This window comes from Peromyscus leucopus, chromosome 19 (assembly GCF_004664715.2).
Source record: "Peromyscus leucopus breed LL Stock chromosome 19, UCI_PerLeu_2.1, whole genome shotgun sequence".
NCBI lineage: Eukaryota > Metazoa > Chordata > Mammalia > Rodentia > Cricetidae > Peromyscus > Peromyscus leucopus.
Genome location: NC_051079.1, coordinates 19699696 through 19717769, shown reverse-complemented (window position 1 = coordinate 19717769; position 18074 = coordinate 19699696).

Sequence of the window (18074 nt, the reverse complement as noted above, 5' to 3'; positions counted from 1 at the left end):
AATAGCTAGTAGGCAGGAAATGCTATTTATGTTATTGCAAAGAGATTTGACTTCCTACAAGGTGTGGGACATTGGGAAGCCTACAGATTCATTATGATTTTTAATTATTTTTCTCTCTTAACTGATGAGAAATGGTTTTGTCATAATTTGGCATTGCATTCAAGTGCTACACACAGCATCTAGAATATGATCAATGTTCAATTGTTCCTGACTAAATGGTCAAGAGCACAAAAGGTCATAGTGTCAAGAATCCAAGCTAGGATGGAGCTGGGGAGGCATTGGGAAATATTTCACCAGTATTACTGTCTCTTATTTTTCCTAGAACTCTTGCAGATGGGCTGTGAGCAGTAAGAAGGAGAAGAGAAAGATGCTAAGATGTCTGCTAGGTTGATGTGCCAGGCACAGACTCTAATCCTTCCTTGGAACCTATAAGGTCAATAGCACATTTCCCTTCACATTTACCCTCTCCCTTCATGTCAGTCTGTCTTGTTGGTGAGCCACAATTGCTATGCAAGTGTCAATCATTGCATGCAGTTGTTTAAGCTTTCACAAATACTTGGATTTACCAAGAAACAAAGTCAGATCAGAGAATGCAGTAGAAGCCAAGGCAAGATTGTTGAATGTTGCTACTTAGTTAATTAATAACAAAGCTCTACATCTTCCAGAAGAGTCAGGTGATTTTCAAAGTTTGAAAAGGATGGCTGAAATACAAGTAAATACAATGAATGGCTGATCCTGTAGCTCAATGGAAGAGCATTTGCATACCTGGTATGACTGTGGACCTGGGTTCAGTCCTTTGCACATATAAAAAATTGATCAAACTGAAATATTAAAAAAATTAAACACATTGGATTTATCTACTCATTGTGTTTAATATATAAAAACCCTATGTAAGCTTTCAAATTTCTCAGTGATTTTCCATGGTCTTTTTTCTTTCCAACAGATTATTTTCAGAGATTATCATCCCACAGGAAATTGGGAAACTTACTATAGGCCACATCAAGGCACTCCTTCCCCGTTTTAAGGACAACAAACTTCAATCCTGAAGTTAAGATGGAATGGAACAGAAAAACTGTTAACTCTGATGTCTATTATAGAATTCATAACAACCATTTTAAAGGACAAGAATATCAATACTACTTTCCCTTTAGCCAGACAAGAAAGAATACAAGATAGGTGTGTGAAACAATCTTTGATATCAGACTGCTTCCTGTCAAAATGACCCTTGTAGTTATTGTTGGGATTGAAACAATGACTCTCTGAACTCAATGCTGTAATATGACCCATAAATCATATCTCTACTATATTCAGCTGCTTCAATACCACTAATCAATGAAGTGTATTCTAAACTCAATAATCCCTCCCCCTCAAAAAAAAAAAAAACCCACAGGTATCAGGCTTGATGGATGCAGGCTTATCAAACTTCATTGCTATGCTTCCTACAATCATACACCCGGCCATTTGGTAGGTATCAAAATTTAGATTTCATTTTCCTGCATAGTTGAAAGGAAATTTCAGCTAAATGTGTCAGGAACTCAGGAAGCTCAATTCCCCCAGGTGTTTAGCCATCAGGCATGCTCCTGGGGGATAGTGCTGCCGGCTGGCTAGGCCATGGTCTACAGATGGGGAGAAGCCAGTAGGGGAGAGAGGGAGGTCAGAAGAGCAGGAAGATATCAAAACCTGGAGAAATTCCAAAGAAAACCTCATCTCTCATTTCATACCTTTGCTGTATGCTGTCAGTCTCTCCCCAGAAAGCATTATTACTTTGTAGCACTCCACAGGAGTTGATGGGCATCCGCACGCTTCCCCCGGCTCACCGCCTCGTGGATGGACTTCTTCATTACAGACCACACCGCAGTTCTCTAGGCTTAATGGGCATAAATATAGCTACTCAAAGAGGGAGGCACTTTCCTGTCCACGAGGATATTACATCCAAGAGACGAAAGGAAAACCTGCTAATTGAGAATCGCACTTCAGTTTAATTACACAGATGCTAAAATAATGTAACTGAAGCGCCTTAAAAATATAATTATCCACTATGCAATGCTTGAGAGCATGCTTTATCTTCATGCCTTTAATGTACATGATCAAGAAAAAGCCAACAAAAGAATCATTCCTGGGTAATTTGGGAAACTGGGACATGTCTGGGTTTGAAAGATGTTTCAGAAAGCATCTTGCATTTGGAAGGACTCATCAGAGGTATTTTGTGAGCAACTACACATGAAATCCCTCTTTTAACCTGCAAGTTCTTCAAAGGCTCCTGGGTTTAAAATAAATAATGAATTTTGTGGTACTGTGTAACTGCCTAATTTTCTCCCCCAACATCACAAAGAGTCAGGATGTGTGTTTGGAAAGGATGACATGCTGTTTTAATAGTGTGACTTGAAGGTCTACAAAGATCCCTTAGTAAGTTAAGTATTCCTTTCACAAATTCCTTCCCTACCCTCAAATATCACCTTGTTTAATTTATTATTAACACCATACTGCCTGCTTATAAAATTTCCAAATCTTATTCAGACAATGTCATTCCTTCAGAACTGTCTTGTGACTTTCTCCTGTGCCTATGATTAGTGGTACCCAAGAGTTATAAGTATTGGATGCTTGCAGATGAGATTCTAGCATCATGATTCAAAGTGGGCAGTGGCTACTACTGCTGTTCTTAGAGACTCAGCAGAAAAAAATATCATTCCATGAAAGGAACACCAATAAAATCTGTTTCCATATGGCAGTCTATGCGTTGCTGAAAGAACTTTAGAGATGAGATTCAGATTTGCAGATGTACAGAAACTTGTAGGCAATGGAAAAGGAATAACACCAAAGAAATGGGAGATAGGAGATGGAATGTACAGCATTTGTAAAGCAAAGGGTAAAATGGACCTCTTTTGTCATCCCCAATGATACATCTACAGATCTTCTTGGGCATTCCTAATGATATATCCACTGAACTCTTCTATCATTCCTACCAGTGTATTCAGAAACCTCTCTTATAATTTCCAAGGCTGCAGAGGGACATACAAAGAGGGGGAGGAGTGGGTGTAGGGCTATGTTGAACTCAGAAGTGTGGGCTCCTTTCTCCCCAGACCATGACCACAGAGCTCAGAAAGAACATGTGATGGTTAATCTTGGTTGTCAACTTCATTGGATTGATAAATGCTTAGGGATTTATTGAGGTATATCCACTATGCGCCTCAGCGAGGGCATTTACAGAGATAGTCATCTAAAGAAGAGGATCCACCAGAATGTGCATGGCACTATTCCATATGCTGGGGTACCTGCTGGAAGAAAAGTAAATAAAGGAGAAAGCTGGGAAGCCTAAGAATTTTATTCCCCACCCCTCACATCTCTCCACTCAGATGGATATAAACCTCTGAAATCATGATCCAAAATAATTTCTCCTTTTCTTAAGTATTTTGCTATAGTGACAATGAGCAGGGGGTTAGTACTTAGGCTCTGGGGTGTGAGAACCTTGACCTTTTTCCAAGCTCAGGCATTAGAGTCTAAACACCTCGACACTGATATAGACACCACCTCCCAGTACCTATAGTGCTTAGGAAACCTCATTTATGTATTCCTTGGTTTCCTACTCCATGAAATAAAAGTTAGTAGTAGTACAAGCTTTGAATACCCGGAGTAACACATTTAGAAAAGCATCTATTCTTGTGTGAACACTAAAAAAAATCATCTGGCATCCTAGCTTAGGCTCATTCTACTGTCTCTACCCCAGGATAGTGTTCTTTGCCAAATCACACATACACTCAAACACCTTACGTGTGAGCACACAGAAGGTAGGCTGTAGCTTGCAGAACCTGGGAGAAGAAGAAAAAAAATAACCCACAAAGTCTGGAGAATCTTGGATTATAAATCTGTCACTCAGCAGATCTATATATATGTGACATGCTCACTCTTTGAGGAAGAGCAGAGCATCCGAGCTGATAAACAGAAGTGACTATGCTGGGTGGTCCTCAGGTTGTAGAGGACAAGGATGTCCTTGTCTCTACATTTAGATGGTGCACAGCTTATTACCTCTGGGCAAGAGGCTGCAGGATACCTATTGAGATTGATATTGTTAGAAAATGCCATACATATTTTTAATCTTGTTCAAGATATCATACTTATACCATTCATTTAACAATGTAATGTAAATTGCTGATTCTTGAATGTTATGATTACCAACTATTAGGATAAAAAGAAATGAAAGTTAATAGTTAGATATTACAATAGAACTTGTAGTCATATTAGATATGTTTTCAAGATTGAGCAGATATATTTTAGATAGGTCATCTCCAAACCCTTCAGAGATCTACAGAATATGGCATTTAAAGTGTTTTAATAACTTAGAAAATTTTTGTTTTTTGTTATGACTGTGAGACATGTCGGCTCCTGGCAGTACCAATCTACTTCAGAGAAAATATGGGCATTGAAGAAACTGCATATGGAGTTAACTTTCATTGTGGCAAAAGTTAGCCACTGGACAACAAAGTATCCTTGAATCAACTGCTGACAAACAGGACAGACAGAACATGAAACAAAGGACTACTGATTCTTACCAAAACAAGTGTGGTTATGGATTTATCAAAAGGCATTTTCTGAGGCCAGGACAGTATGGCACCATTCCTGAAGTGGCCTTTGCAATCTGGAAAAGGTACAGTGCCCTTTTCTTTGAAGGCAGCTGAACAGGCAGTGGGCCGATGGCTTTTGATGTGCAGTGTAACGACAGCTGAAACAGTTATTCTTGAAGAGTAACTAAACTCACACTTCTCAACAGTACACTGGCATTTAATAGAGGGATATGGAGAAGAACAGGATGCTGAGATGAAGCCACACACACACATAGCCAAGAAGAATGGACAGCTGAATTAAAAAAAAAATCAACAATTTCCAGAATTTAAAATCCTGAATCATGACAGGACACTAGTGGAATTCAGGTGTTTCTGGTACATGGACTGCTCTCACCCAATGTGAGGTCGAACTATTGACCTTGTGTACATCTTACTTCATAAATGAGTCTGTCAGATATGCTAAGCCTATAGGCTGAAGATGATTCTCCAACACTGCGGAGAAACCTCGGTGACTGTCCAAGCATTTGGCTGTTTCTGTCAACTCACAAATTTTTTGGAAGTTGCTTGCATGCACTTCCTGTTTTTATTTTTTATTAGGTAATATTTCCTTCTTGGGTCTCTGAGGGAGTTGAAGATTAGTTAGTTATAGTTGAAGATTAGTTAGGATAGAAAGTGAATTAGGTACATTTTGGACTTACCAAAATAGGATAGATAATGGAATTATTTTCTCTGAATTTGTCAAATACAAATGAACTAGACATTGTTTATGTATTTATTACTTGTATATATGGTATATAGTTATTGTACTTTTGTATATAGTTTTTCCTATGTTAGTTATAACCTTTTTCCTTTTTATTAAAATAGAAAAGGAAATATGGTGATATTTTATTTGTACTGAAATGTGATTCTATTTGTATGTTTGTAATGGGTAGCCATTCCAGCTTCGATCTGGAAGTTCCAGCCCCCATTGCTTTGGCAACTGTCACGCCTACAAGGTGGGGCCAAGGGATGCACCAAGAGACCTGAGATCTGGATGGGCCAGTGCTCTCTTTTGGTTCCTGGACCCTAGATGGTGGAGGTGGACTGAGCAGAGCTCCAGAGAACACTGCTGGACTGCGATACACCTTCCCCAGACCCCGTGATCTACCTATCCCTTCATTTGTAAGTTATCCACTAAATAAATCTTCCTTTTAACTATGTGGAGTAACCTTAATAATTTCACCAATAGAAATGTGATTTTATTTGTATGTTAATAAATAAAGTTGCCTGGGGGTCAGAGCTAATAGCAAGCCATCACAGAAGCTGGGCTGTGGTGATGCATACCTTTAATCCTAGCTCTTGGGAGGCAGAGCTAGGAGGATCTCTGTATGTTCAAGGATACAGCCAGCATGGAGACACATGCCTTTAATATCAATACCAACCACAGAAGACCTGGAGGTCTGTACAGACAGGCAGTGACGAGGCGGTCATGTGGTTGGGTTTACAACCAATGAGAGGGCAGAACAGAAAGTCTTTATAAAGACAAACACACAGGAGGTAGTTCTCTTGGCTGAAGAGAATAGCTGCAGAGTGAAGGGTAAGGCTCTTAGCTCTGACCTCTTGGGCTTTCATCTTTGCATTGGTTCTATGTTTCTTACTGAATAAGATGGTTACTTCTACAGATACCTGCATATCTGCTAATGAAGCTGGACCTGCCATAGCAGACTGCCCAGATAGTTGCATTTTCAATTTTGGGAAAGTAATGGACCACATAGTTTGAGTGAAATAAGAATACAGGGAGGTATCTTGTTTGTTAACCAATCTTAAGAGTTGTCATTTATAATTAGTGTTCTTCAAATTTTTACATAATGATAAAATTTAAGAAAAATTCAGCATGTATAGACTATTTACATGTATATATTGACATTTGTTGAAAAATAAATCAGAAAATTTAATAACACATTTTAAGAGTGATATTTGTGAGCTTATACCAACAATCCTCTCTTCTTGCTGCTGATTGATTCAGAAATCTCTAAGCAAATTCCCTTGCATAGTTCTATGTGTGCCCTTCCAGTCCTAAGCCAAGTGGAAACTCACAAGGATGATAGAGACAGTGCAGTATGAGGGGGCTTGAAGATTAAGTAAACCGGAGTTAAATATTAACTCACTCTCACACTGTATTACAGTTTGCAAACCTTGGATAAATCAGATTTACTAAATCTGCTTTCTTCATTCTGACGTGGGGATGTTGTGTTTACTTTTGGGTCTTTGTAGTGGAACTACTGGATATAACCTGTGTGGGATATGAAACACTATCTGTCATTTGGTAGCTTTGAGGTGGAACACTCACGATAGTAAACATTACTGAGGATGCTAGGTTGTTCCCACAGCATGGTTGTACAATTCCAATGTCAAGTCTCCATCAGGGAGCCAAAACTATAATAAGCATCAAATGTGTTTCAAAATGCACCTTCTCCCTTCTCCAGTGTCGCCCAAGTGAGATCCCCACAATGCCTCACCTTAGCATCTACCATACTCTACTAGCCAGATTCCTAGCTACATATTCTCACCATAATGTTTCCCACCAGCATTAGAATCCTTTCACATTTAAATATAAGTATCCCATTACCTTGCTGGAGTTGTCTGGAACTCCTCATTACACAAAATACTGAGAAGTCCACATCTGTGGGGGACACAGGCCCATCTATATCTCCGCTTTCATTCTTCCTACACTCTAGTTTGCTTACCAAGAAAAATTGGATTCTGAGCATACACCTACCCCCAATCTTTTTCAGGTCAGCCCATACTGTCCTTATTCTTCATGAAATTGGTCACAAACAACATATGTTTATCTGAATGTCACTTTCTCTTTCCTTCCATAGACTTCAGAGCAGTGGCTCTCAACCTGTGGGTCACAACCACTTTAGGGGTCACCAAATACCATTGGAAAACACATATATTTACATTACAATTCATAACAGTAGCAAAATTACAGTTATGAGGTAGCAATGAAAATAATTTTATGGTTGGGGGTCACCACAACATGAGGAACTGTATTAAAGGGTCTCAGCACCAGGGATGGATCCCAATCCCCCTGCCTGGGGGTCCCCCAAACAGTTCAAGCTAAACAACTGTCTTGCATCGCCAGAGGGCCTAGTACAGTCCCATGGGGGCTCCACAGCTATTGGTGCATAGTTCATGAGTTTCCACTATTGTGGCTTTTTGGAGCCCAGTGCCTAAGGTGTGACACCTTGTGTAGCCTTGGTGCAGGGCAGGGGGGGGCAGGGACTTGGACCTGCCTCATCTGAATGTATCAGGCTCTGCTGACTCCCCATGGAAGACATTGACTTGGAGGAGGTGGGAATGGGGGATGGTTTGGGGGGAAAGGCTGGGGGGCAGGAAGAGGGAGGAGAGGGGAATCTGTGGTTGGTATGTAAAATGAATAGAAAATTTCTGATGGGGGAATATCTTTCTGTATGCTGCAAATATGTGTTGCTCTGATTGGCTGATAAATAAAGCTGTTTGGCCTATGGCAAGGCAGCTTAGAGGCAGGTGGGAAATTCAAAGGGAGAGACAGGAAGAAGGTGGAAAGAGACACCAGTGAGCCGCCCAAGGAGCAATATGTAATGGGATGCAAGTAAAGCCATGGAATATGTAGCAATACATAGATTAATAGTTATGGGATAATTTAAGATATAAGATCTAGCTAGCAAAAGGCTTCAGCCATGGCCATGCAGTTACAATTTACATAAGCCTCTGTGTATTACTTGGGGGACACAAGTGGGAGAGATTTGTCCTGACTGCTGGCAGGCTGGCACACAGGAAATCTTCTGACTACAAATTTCTTAATAGTAATAATAATAATAATAATAATAATAATAATAATAAAGGGTCATAGCATTAGGAAGGTTGAGAACCACTATTTTAGAATCAATGTGAGCAGTGTTCGTGTGTCTCTGGAATCACAACTATTTCATACTAATATGGAAGTATAGTAAGCACTTAAAAATGAAACTTGTCATTAAAAATGAGAATACTACAAATTAACCACTGGTGACCACTCAGGACATCTATTCAATTTCTTTCACTATTAAAAACAGAGTTTATATTCACTTATAAGTGAGTACATACCATCTCTGTCTTCCTAGGTCTGGGTTACCTCACTAAGGATGATTTTTTTCTAGGTCCATCCATTTGCCTTCAGAATTCATGATGTCATTTTCTTAAACAGCTGAGTAATACTCCATTGTATATATGTAGCACATTTTCATTGTCCATTCTTCAGCTGAGAGACATCTAGAGTGTTTTCAATCTTTGGCTATTATGAATGAAGCTGCAGTGGACATGATTGAGCAAGTTTCCTTGTGGTCGGATGGATAATCCTTTGGGCATATGCCCAAGAGTGGTATATCTGGGTCTTGAGGTAGATCAACTCCCAAGTTTCTGAGAAACCACCATATTGATTCCCAAAGTGGCTGTATAAGTTTGCAGTCCTGCTAGCAGTGGAGGAGTGTTTCCCTTGCTCCACATCCTTTCCAACCTAAGCTGTCATTTGTGGTTTTAATCTTAGCCATTCTGACAGGTGTAAGATGGAATCTCAGTGTCATTTTGATTTGCATTTCCCTGACGGCTAAAGATACTGAACATTTCTTTAAGTGTTTCTAAGCCATTTGAGATTGCTCTGTTGAGAATTCTCTGTTTAGATTTGTACCCCATTTTTTAAATTGGATAACTTGTTTTTTTTGATATCTAGTTTCTTGAGGTGTTTGTTTTTTTTTTTTTTTTTTTTTTTTTTTTTTTTTTTTTTTTTTTTTTTTTTTTTTTTTTTTTGAGACAGGGTTTTTCTGTGTAGTTTTGGTGTCTGTCCTGGATCTTGCTCTGTAGATCAGGCTGGGCTCGAACTCACAGAGATCTGCCTGGCTCTGTCTTCCAAGTGCTGAGATTAAAGGCATGCACCACTACTGCCCAGCTTCTTTATATATTTTGGATATTAGTTCTTAGTCAGATGTGGGTTTGGTGAATATCTTTTCCCATTCTGTGGCCTGCCGTTTTATCCTTTTGACAGTGTTCTTTGCCTTATAGAGTCTTTTTAGTTTTATGTGGTCCCATTTGTTAATTGTCAATCTTAGTGCCTGTGAAATTGGTGTTCTGTTCAGGAATTTGTCTCCTGTGCCAATGAATTCAAGACTATTCCCCACTTTCTCTTCTATTAGGTTCAGTGTATCTGGTTTTATGATGAGGTCTTTGATCCACTTGGACTTGACTATTGTTCAGGGTGATAGATATGGATCTATTTGCAGTCTTCTACAGGCAGACATCCAGTTAGACTAGCACTGTTTGATGAAGATGCTTCCTTTTTTCCATTGTGCATTTCCAGCTTCTTGATAAAAAATCAGGTGCTCATAGGTGTATGGGTTTACATCTGGGTCTTTGATTCAATTCTATTGATCAACACATCTGTTTCTATGCCAATACCGTGTAGTTTTCATTACTAGGGGCTGGAAATCAGGGATGATGATACATCCAGAAGTTCTTTTATTATACAGGATATAAATGTTATAGCTGTACTGGGTTTTTTGTTTTTCCATACAAAGTTGAGTATTGTCCTTTCAAGGTTTGTAAAGAATTATGTTGAAATTTTGATGGGGATTGCATTGAATTTGTAGATTGCTTTTGGTAAATGGTCATTTTTACTATGCTAATCCTACTGATCCATGAACATCGAAGATCTAAGAGACTAAGTGACAAGGAGGATTCAGTTGGGTGATGCATGGATCTCCCTGGGAAGGGGCTATAGAATAGATTTTGCAGGTGGACTAGGGACAGGCAGGGATTGGAACAAGAGGTATCAAGGAGGGTGGAGGAAAAGAGTATGGGGAGAGATTACTGGATTTAGGAGAGCATCTGGGAGGCAATGTGGAAACCTATTGCTGGTCATCATGGATGACCAGCCTTCAGCAGCTCAGGGATTGAGATGGATCCATAGAGTCAGCAAACTAATCATTCAACTTGACTTTTCTATCTGAGGGAGCAAAACTTAATTTTTTGGAGTTGGCATCAGGGGGCAAAACTTAACTCTCTGGGGCCTGCAAAAAAGGGAAAACACATACATACATTTCCAACATGTCAGGATCTCACATAGGCAAGTGTTGCTGGAGGGCTTCTCTCCAGGTTCCCCAAGCCCCGCAGTCCCACAATCCACTTATAAAATAATCACTCAGATGCTTATATCACTTATAAACTGTATGGCCGTGGCAGGCTTTTTGTTAACTGTTCTTTTATCTTAAATTAACCCATTTTTATAAATCTATATCTTGCCATGTGGCTGGTGGCTTACCAGAGTCTTTACATGCTGCTTGTCCTGGCGGTGGCTGCAGTGTCTCCCCGTCAGCCTTCCGCTTCCCAGAATTCTCCTCTCTCCTTGTCCCACCTACTTCCTGCCTGACCACCTACTTCCTGCCTGGTCACTGGCCATCAGTGTTTTATTTATATAGAACGATATCCACAACAGGCAAGCCTTTAACAGGTCAGAGAAACTGAAGAGGAGATGGAGAGTAGGTGAACTAATGGACAGACAAACAGACACATGAGGACTGTTCTGAGGGCCAAAGCTTAGTTCTTCATTTTATTAGTCCTTCTGTTGCTGCTCTACTCTTTTCTTTGTTCTGTTCTTCCCTGACATTTCTCTTCTTTTGCTTTCCTGATGACTTCCTTCTATACTACTTCCTGAAGTCTTCCTTTTACATCTTTTCTGGTATTTTCTTTCTCTTGTGTCTTTATTTTTTTTTTCCATCACAGCTTATATATCCCAGCAAAATGTTTCTGTAGCATGAATCCTAGTTGGTCTTAATAAAAACCCAGAGCCAGATATCATGGTAAATGCTGAAAGATCAGGGAAGCAGAGCAGCCAGTCACTAGAATTCTTACCTCTACTGAATCCTCAGCCTGAAAGAGCCTTGAGTTCCTGTCTCCTCTTGCCTTATATTCCTCTCTCTGCCCAGCCATATCACTTCCTGTCTCCACTTCCCTAGTGCTGGGTGCAAAGGCATGTGCCACCACTTCCTGGCTCTGTCTCTTTTAGACTTGATCAATCTTATGTAGCCCAAGGTGGCCTTGAAGTCACAGAGATTCAGCTGCCACTGCCTTCCTGAGTGTTGGGTAAAGATGTGTGCCACCACTGCCTGGCCTCTGTGGCTAACTAGTGACTTAGTTGTACACTCTGATCTTCAGGCAAGCTTTGTTAGATCACAAACAAAGTATCACCACACGTTTCAAGCAGAATAAAAAAATTACAATGTGGTTACATTCTATTTTAAGTGAATGATTACAATGCATACAGGTAAAAAACAACATGTTTTCCATATTCCTTAAATGATTAAATATTTTACATATTATAAGTGAAAAGCAAGTTGTCCCAAAACCCACATGCATTCATGTCCAAGCTACTTGTTATAGATTAACAGAGTGTAAGCAAGCAAGGTTATTTTACAGATCTAGTTCTTTTACTGGCAGGCTGTATTTTGTGGTTACAAAGAAAGGGCCAATTATTCTATTATTTGTTTCATGAGGTAATCTTATAAAAAAAATCTTAATAGAATCCCAAATCTAAACTCTTATACATAAAAAACAATCGGTCAGCTCTACTTTAACTCTTCAGGTAGCAACCCACTCATCAATATTTTTTATATCAGGATGCTGAGGGCAGAAATGGGCAAAAGGAATTAATCATCAACTTTGATCGCCAACCCTTCTTAACAAGAAAGATATGTCAGCTAATAATAACCTGCCTGCATTGTTCTTGTTCTCTGACCTCAATGAGTCCCTCACTCACTATGTGCCTTTCTAAATTAAATTATGTTTCCCAAAATTTTCTACCTTAAAGCCATTAACAAAAACACCATAACCTAACCTTACTAACAATTCTACATGTCTAAATTCTCTCCAAGGGTGGTGGTTGAGTCATTGATCTGCTCCAGCAGCAATACTTGGTAAAAGTCAATTACTATTATTGTGAGTACCAGTAACACTGCTCATTGAGGGGGCTAGAAAACCCTGAGCATTTTCACACAACCCATAGATTATTAGGGATGTGGTGACCATGAAGGAAACAATCAGAGTTATGTTTAATAATAGTGTGAGGTCCTCAGGACATGTATTCCTTGGCGCTATGCTTCTCCAAGTCTCACTCAAGTGTACCTTTGCCAACCACCCAGCCTTGTTCCATGAGTTCCAATCCTGCCTGTTGGTCCCTTGCATGACCCCTGACAGAAATCTAGTGTAGTGGAAACTTCCTGGAATCTGAGAGGGTGGCCCTGCTGAAGACTCCCTGTAATGGGGAATATGGAGCCTGAACTGACCATCTTCTGTAACCAAACAAGGCTTTCAAAGATGGGACTCGGATACCAACCTAGCCACAATACCTTCAACCTACAATTTGTTCTGCCTGTAAGATGTGCTAAGGTAATGGTGGTGTAGAACTTGTGGGAGTGGCCACCCAATGACTGGTCCAACTTGAGGCCCATGCCACAAGAGGGAGCCCATGCCCAACACTGCCTGAATGACTAGGAAACACAGACTGGGTAGCCCAAAGACCTAGGATGGCACCAAATACAACTGCCTCCCCGCTCCACACAGACATAAAATAAAGTCAATGAAGTGATTCCTCATGATATTCTGCTGTACTCATGGATTGGTGCCTAGCCCAATTGTCATCAGAGAGGCTTCACCCAGCACCTAATGGGAGGCAGATGCAGAGACCCACAGCCAAATATTAGGTAGAACTTAGGGAACCCTGCAGAAGAGGGGGAGGATGAATTGGAGGAGTCAGAGGGGTCCAGGACAACACAGGAACATGGCCTACAGAATCTACTAAGCCAGGCTCATAGGGGCTCATGGAGTAGACAGCAATCACAGAGCCTACTCTGCATATATGTTATTGTTGTGTAGCTTGCTGTTTTTGTGGGAATCCTAATAGTGTGAGTGGGGGCTGTCTCTGGCTCTTTTTGTCTTCTCTTGGGACCCCTTTCCTCCTACTGGGTTGCTTTACCCAGCTTTGATATTAAGGTTTGTGCCTAGTCCTGTAACTTGCCGTGCAATGTTTGATTGATATCTTTGGGATGCCTACTTTTTTTCTGAAGGCAAACAGAGTAGGAGTGGATTTGAGGGAGAGGGAAAGTAGTGGGGGAACACTGAAAAGAGTAGAGGGAGGGGGAAACTTCGGTTAAGGTGTAATTTATGAGAGAAGAATAAATAAAATAAAACCAAAACAACAACAACAACAATGACAAAACAGAGTTTAAATGGATTTCCTCATGCTTTTCATGAATGACTGTGATGTTACCTAGGATGGTTGATATTTACCTTGAGTCCCCATTATGCTCTTAAAGCACCCTGACAGTAATCTTTCATAATCGCAGCTTAATATGTTTCTCATTGTTTAGTTTCTGCTTTCTTTGACCAATCTATCCTTCGCAGATGGGAAGCAGTCCTTTCCCTGTTATTTCTAAGAATTACAAACAGTATTTTTATAGTGAATGGTTAGTAGAAACTCCCCGAGTGTGGCAAGAAAATACGATTAATATGCCTGGTGACTCAGTTACATAACTGGTAAATGAAAAAATATATAGAAAGTTTCAAGATACAAACCTGGCCACAAGTTAATCCATTGGAATGACTCATTGTCAAGAAGAACGATGTCCAAGTGGGTGAAAATACCTGGTGACCAATGAACCTTCCTGACCCTAGTGACTTTTTGAAGGTTTCTTGTACCAATACTGTTACTTCAACATGTAGAATTAAGGGGAGACATTCATTTATATTCATTTGAATATAAACTGTCATTCACAAGGTCTTTTGTTGAGTATTTGGTCATTAGCAAAGCTTTTATACAACATACTTTCACCCCTATGGCTCCAAACATCAAGGGACTGAACTCTCTAAAACAATTAGCTTAAAAATAATTTCTCCTTTTAAGTTGTTTATGTCATGTATAATATTACTGCTAAGAGAAAGTTCACTAATATAAAATCCTATAAATCCTAAAATCAGTATTTGTTTATTAAGCATTCTTCTTAATATTAGTTAAGTTGTTGCTCTATCTGCTGGAGCAACAGCTTTATTATTCAGTAGGTTAACCAGTAGTATAGTGGTTGGTATTTAACAACTACCCTTACAAGAGAGAAACACTTGGTTTGTAGCATATGCTTATTTTTGTAGTGTGAACATTCCTTCTGTGGTTGAGTTTATGATTGCGTTAACTGTAGCAGGAATCTTAAAAGTTCTTATTAATAAAATCAAACCCGAGGCCAGTTATTGGGGTCCATGCTGGTAGATCAGAGAGACAGAACAAGTCACAGCTAATCTCACCTGGTCAACTTCTCAGCTGGTCTTGTTTCCTCCGACTGGAAGCTTCTGTGTCCTCATCCCAATGGCTCTCAGCTGAACTGCTGCTGGAAAGCCTGAAGCTTAACCAGCCACATGCTTAACCAGCCAAAATGCTTCTAGTTTCTGGTCCTCACGCCTTATATACCTTTCTGCTTTCTACCATCACTCCCTAGGATTAAAGGCTGGCTTTCTGGGATTAAAGGCGTGTGTCACCACGCTTGGCTGTTTCTAATGTGGCCTTGAACTCACAGAGATTCAGAGAGATTTCTACCTCTGAAATGCTAGGATTAAAGGCGTGTGCTATCACTGCCTAACTAGTGGCTTTTCTGTTCTCTGACCCCAGATAAGTTTATTAAGGTACACAATATTTTGGAGAACACAATACCACCACAGTTAACAATGCAATTTCATTGAATATGGAGCTGAGGATGATGGGAACACCTGGCTCTTCTGAGCCAAGAGAAGCTGTTTCCCTCTGGATAAAATAAGTCAAGCTTTTTCCTGCTTGTGTCTCAGGTCAGCATGATCAGAAGGACAAACTGTTGCTCACAATTGTTCCAGGATATGGGCTGAAGTTATCTCCCAGTGTAAGTCTGCTCCTGCCCACATCATGTAGGGCATTGACATCTGCTGCAAGGCTGAGGACAAGAGAGAGTAGAAGATCATGGTCCTTTTTTCCATGTCTATCAATGCTTCCTCCCATTTTCCTTGGATATATTCACATAATAGCAGGGAGGACTGAGAGGCACAGTTTGGGTAGATGCTCAGTTGTCCAGAGGAGCACAGAATTGTCTTAGCTGAGACTAACCTCTGGCAACCAGTCTTCCTACCCATCTCATTATTTCTACCCTACATCACACTTCTTTAAGGGATTTGGCTCTGCTAACACGAACACCCCACTGGTTGACTATTTTTGTTTTTTAGGTCAGCCATAAGAAAGTGCCACAAATTGGGCATTTAAAAACAACAGAAATACATTCTCTGCCAGTATGGGGGTTAGAATCTGAAGTCAGGATGTTAGCAGGAATACGTTGGCTCTGAAATCTAGATGGAAGCCTGCTTGTTGCTTTTAGCTTCTGAGAGTCAGGAACAAGCCTGAGTGTTACTCAGCTCACAGACACAATTCCAGTCTCTGAGCCTTCCTGTGCATGGCTTCTTTCTCTTTCTACATCTGTATGTGTGTCCAAACTTTCCTCTCATGCATCAATGTACAATTATGGGGGAAGAATACATCTGTGTTAATTAAAACACACATTTGTAAAAAAGGGAAAAAATAAAGAATATGAATGTTACTGGTCCACAGACATCTGACATTCTCTGAATGTGATGGCGTGACTATTTTTACTGGCAGTGGGCAGATTCTCATAGGTTCTGTTATCTCGAGATGTTTCCTTTACTCACTTTTCATTATGGCTTCTGGCACCACCTCCTTACTGGACTATTCCTATTACTTTTTATTTCTTTCCATATAATGATAAATATCCTCTTAAATTTATCACTTTATCACAATAGATGGCCAATTTTTAAGATATATTTTATTAAGTCTTTGAGAATTTCATACAATATATTTGGACCACATTCACCACTACTTTCCCCCTTAACTCCTCCAAGATCCACCTCATTGTCTACCCGGCCAATTTAGTGCCATTTTTATTTTTAATAACTCCCTGAGTCCAGTTTCTCCTGCCCATATATTTATAGTTGTGGAGTTATAGACTTGTTCTCTTCACTCCAACCAGTTGTGAGTTTGTGAATTAAAAAGGTGAACACACTTAGGCATAACTGTAAACACTGTCCTTCTAATTACTTCCTCTCACACAACGAGCCCAGCTGGTTATGGATTCCCCCCAACACTGACCATGCATGGTATGGGTGCTCTGGCTCCATGCTCTGGGATCAGACTCACTGTTGTTTTTAACCTAACTTCCAAGTCAATGCCTCATGTTTTTTTGTTAAAGCCAAGCTACATTTCAAAATACCAATACTGACCATAGGAAGTTAATCTCCCATTTCCTATTGCCTTCTACCCACATTCTGTTTACTCTTTACTAGTGATTCATAGGGAGAAGGAGAGGACTCTGATCGAGGTGGTCAGTCACAAAGTTAGGATCCTCAATTTTTCCTCACTGTCTTCTATAAGATGCAATCTGTATGCAACTCATTCTCCTTATGTTTATATGGCTTTTCCCTACATACAGGATGAGGGAGACACAGTTTATCAGTGAGTTCAGAAAGAGGAAATATATTTGCTGAGCACCCAGAATGGGATCTAGCAATCTAGCCATTTGTTTCATTTATTGTGAAAGTGATTTTTCCTGTGTAATTTTTGAAGAATAAAAACTAAGTGAGCCATGTAGTGGGAGTAAAGAAAGCATAAGCAAACCACTCATGATTCAATATAATCAGTATTTACTCAACACCTGCTACCTCTCTAACTCTGTGTAGATGGTCCCAGGGGCCTGCCCAGTGCAGTTAATAGAGAATAAAGCTGGGTGCTGTTCCATGACTACTACTCAAGATTCTAGGTTTTTTTTTTTTTTTTTTTTTTAATCTAAGATCGTTTTAAGAGGTTAGGGAAACTTCTACACTAGATGGTTTGTGCTGTTTTGCAAGTCACTGGGCTAATCACCTTCAGTGTAAAAGAAAAGGAAAATATTATGTGGTTAAATCTCGTTAAGGCTCATCTCTCTCTCTCTTTGTTGTCCTGAGGAAGATATAGCCATGTAGTGGCCGGGTCCTAGGGCATTGCGGCACCCAAACATCTCTGGTGGAAGCTGAGCTGAACAATGCCTTAGCACAGCATCCTTGTATCCCCCATCCTCCCTTCCCTTTCTACTCCTGCAGGGCCAAGTGCTTTGTTTTTCAAAGCCTCTGGGAAGCTTCACAAACAACCACTGTTTAGCTCACAGATTTCAAAGATGATAGTCAGGGCCTTCTCCTGCACGTATGGACACTAATCTTCTGATGGAGGAAATCTGATTATTGGCATCCTTCGAGCAAATGGCCCTGTCCAAAATCAAACACCATCTGAGCTATTTAAAACCTAATGAAAAAGGCCTGAGAGTCCAGCAAACTCGAGTTCATGCTGATCTCCACTTGCTGAATACATAAAACAGCATGCTTATTAAGAGGCAGATTTGAGCCATTTGGGGT